Here is a 4,432-nt window from a genome sequence, read left to right as displayed (position 1 = left end):
CGAATGAGGCAAGGGAAGGAGTGATCGACTCGAGAGAGCGTTTTAGGGCTGATTAACGGGTGGACCCGACATTACAAGGTCCAGACCTTGAATTGGATTTGCAAATCTGAGACGGTCGTGGGCCGGTACTTTTAAATGGCCTTGTGGTTTTAACGGGTCGCATTAACTTTAAGCATTTGGGTAGCGTAGATTTTAAGCACTAGGTTGCCGAATCGTTTATGCATGTCGATATTTTTATACGCTGTATGTAAACGTGTTAAATACATGGCTTTTTACTTAGCTTTTTACTTATGAAATAAATTAATTAGAAAAGTACCCAACTTAATTTATATGAGATTTAATATAGTTTATTGCTTGTTGGCATGTTTGTCATGGGAAAGTAGAAAGTGAAAAAAGAGAGAGTACTTTTTTCACGTTCCCAATAAAGATACTTTCTTATTACTTTCTGTTTTATGAAATCTTGTTTACATGTTAGAAAGTAAAAGGAGAAAAAGTTGAGTTCGTAACTTAATTTATTCTTGTTCTGTTTGGTTGTTTCAGAAAGTAACAATATAAAGTGGACAAATAAAACGAAAATTATATGTAAAAAAGTCTAAAAATATTAAAAATATATTTTCTCTCTACTCTCTCTTTACTTTCCATCCATTTTCTTCATTTTTTTGGAGAAATTGAAATGATGATGTGGCACCCTTTACTTTTCAATCACTTTCTATTCATTTGCAAAATGCTAAACGGGATAAAAATGAAGGTGAAGCCACTTTCTAATTTTCTGTGCACTTTCCATTTCTTCCCTATTGCCAAACATGCCCATGAAACCTTGATTATTAACCAGCAAGAAATGTGTCCAAAATCATTAAAAATAGATGCATATCCATAATATAACTATGAGCGGCAAACTTTGTTCATTAGTATACATTTACAGTCCTCAAATTTCAATAATCTATACCATTAATAAAACTGTTCCAAATGTAGTTACCACCATACCTTTGTAAAAAAAATTATTCTTATCTTTCATTCAAGGCAAATGATAAACATCAATTAACCTTTTAAAAGCACGAGTTTAGGAAAAACTTTTCATGGTCATATTACCCTTCACTATTTTGGATATTTTATTTAAATCTTAATCCTTTTTTAAATTTTAATCATATCTTATCTAATACCACGTAAACTATCCATAGCTTAACAATTTAAAAAATTATTTTAAATATTTTATTTAAATCCTAATCTATCAAATTGCTAATTATGTCTTATATTAATTCCATATTAACTACCTATAACTCAACAATTTAGAAAAAAATAAGATAAAGAAATTATATGTGTATAACATATTATAATACATGAAGTATTATAAAAAAAACCAAAAGTTTCTTAATGGTCAGTATTACCCTTCACTATTTTGGATATTTTATTTAAATCTTAATCTTTTTTTTAATTTTAATCATATCTTATCTAATACCACGTAAACTATCTATAGCTCAACAATTTTAAAAATTATTTTAAATATTTTATTTAAATCCTAATCTATCCAAATGCTAATTATGTCTTATATTAATTCCATATTAACTACCTATAACTCAATAATTTATAAAAAATAAGATAAAGAAATTATACGTGTATAACATATTATAATACATGAAGTATTATAAAAAAACCCAAAAGTTTCAAAAATTGCATATAATAGCCTTAAAAGTTTAAAATCACACAAAACATCTTGACTTTTTTTAAACTTAAAAACAAACATGAAATCTAAAATTTTAAAATTTATAATTAACACCCTCGATATTTTAGAAATTATAGAAACAACCTCAAAATTTTAAATTACATAAAAACACCCTAAACTTCAGAGATTTCAAAACTTAGCAACAACATAGATGGATTCCAAGGATTACCATTAAGCACTTAAAATTTTAAAATTTATAAAAAATAAGCTCAAAGTTATAAAAATTACAAAAACTCTCTCAAAGGTAAAAAAATTACCAAAAATCCTGAAACTTTAAACCTTATAACCGGTACACATCAAATTTAAAAATTATGAGTAGATTATTGAAATTTTAAATTTTTAAAAAATAACCCAAAATTTTAGTAATTGTAAAAATACATTTAAATTTTTATAGTTACAAGAAATATTCTAACATTTAAAAACTTACCACCAACACATGAAACATGAAATATAAGCACAACTTATAATTTAAATTTTTTATAAAATACTATCAAAGTTCAAAAATTATAAAACACACCCTCAAAAGTTTAAAATCACAAAAAAGGCTGAAATTTGGCAAAGAAAAGAGGAAATATTTGATATTATAACATTAAGATATATAAATTTAACTTTTAATTTATCATCACTTTTCAACATCTAAAAGTAATCTAAGTTGAAGCTGGTAAAAAATAGCAATTACCGTTGATTAAAACTATACAGTTAAGGAGTAAGAATTTTAAAATATATGATAGATTAAAATTAACATTATTGTGTAAATTCAATGAACCGCATATAATTTTAATAATAACATTCATTGATATAAGTAAAATTAATAAAAGACTATAATGTAATAAGTTAGCATTAACTGGTTATAATGTATAAACATTTTTCTCTCTAATGTTGATAATATTTATAGGGTAAAAAATATAATGAGTTATGTATGGAGAAACTATGAGAAAGTTTGGAGATATCATTTAAAAGAACTAAATTGTTTTCATTTCAAATGGATAAGTGAATGAAATAAACTCAAAATTTAGAAACTTTCATGAATCACCTGAATTGACATTGATAAAAGGCAAATTTGACAAAGAAGGACCGACCGAGTTCCCCTTGAAGAACATATTGAACAATTTTGTCCTAATTAAAAAAGCATTCTTCATGAAACATATAAGAAAAATTAGTAAGTATTTATAAATTTTCATATTTTTTTCTTGAAATACTAAAGGAATCATAAACTTAATATAAAATTACATATAAATAATATTGCAATAGAAACTAAAGTGAAGCCAATGATCAACTATATTGCGAGATATAATAAGTTAGATAAGATGAGGAAAATCACTATAATTAACAAAACATATGCACATGATACTTAGTTACATTAGCGTAAGTAAAAACAGTTAAAATTGATATTTTTTTCTATATAGTGGCATAACTCTGCAAATAACCTTATTTGGGGATATGACTACCAACGAAGGATCAAATTTTAGGGACACGATCAAAGATAGGCATGTAATAGTACTGTCAGATTTCAAGATCTTTGTAGGCGTTAAAATTTGCCTATAGATTATCATACATAGCTCAAGATGAAGAGAATACAATAAACGCCATTACCTGAGTTATAAAGGATCATCCAAAACCAAAGATCAACTAAGGAATGTACAAGAAGCGCATCACACAAGTTTCAAGGCACAGAACATGTCTCAAAAACTATGAGAAAACTCATAGTTTCCGAGACAGTTGTGGCTATCTCGGAAGCTATGAAGGCAAATCATAGTTTTCGAGATAATTGCGACTGTCTCGGAAACTAGAGTGGACTTGGCGACGGTTTTTTTGAGTTTTTGTGCGATCCACGTGGCTTCATAACTGTTGGGGATCATCTATAAACGCGGGGGAGCCGTTACAAGTGAAAATCACGCCCATAACTCTGACGTCAGCAAACTGATATAATTATATATTTCAATGTGGCGGAGTTTCTGCTTCATGGCTGAAGCGTATCATCCAAAGCCAAAGATCAACTAAGGAATGCACAAGAAGCGCATCACACAAGTTTTAAGGCACAGAACATGTCTCAGAAACTATGAGAAAACTCATAGTTTCCGAGACAGTTGTGGCTATCTCGGAAGCTATGAAGGCAAATCATAGTTTTCGAGATACTTGTGACGACTGTCTCGGAAACTAGAGTGGACTTGGCGACGGTTTTCTCGAGTTTTTGTGCGATCCACGTGGCTTCATAACTGTTGGGGATCATCCATAAACGCGGGGGAGCCATTACAAGCGAAAATCACGCCTATAACTCTGATGTCAGCAAACTGATATAATTATATATTTCAATGTGGCAGAGTTTTTGCTTCATGGCTGAAGCATGGACTCAGAGACGTTTTCTCCATAAATCTGCTTAAAGTTTCTGCTTCATGGCCAAAAACACGGACTCAGACAGAGATGTTTTCTCTCTAAATCTGCTTAAATTTGTGGCTTATAGAAACTGAACACGTGTTGCTCTGATTTTGTGCACGGTCGAGCGTAGAAATGAGTACTCTAGAATAGAGATGTCAAATGGATGGTTTTGGTTGGGTCTTGGTTGGGTCATAAATGGGTGGACACATTTATGACCACTTGATCATTTATGATTCATTTAACATTTGCTAAATGAGTCACTTCTCAACCACCCATTTACTAAATGGGTGGTTCATGGGTGACCCAATAATCCATTTAGTTATAATTATAATGTTT

Source organism: Asparagus officinalis, chromosome 1 (genome assembly GCF_001876935.1).
Source record: "Asparagus officinalis chromosome 1, Aspof.V1, whole genome shotgun sequence".
In the NCBI taxonomy this organism is placed as follows: Eukaryota; Viridiplantae; Streptophyta; class Magnoliopsida; order Asparagales; family Asparagaceae; genus Asparagus; species Asparagus officinalis.
Note: the sequence above shows the minus strand (reverse complement) of the source record.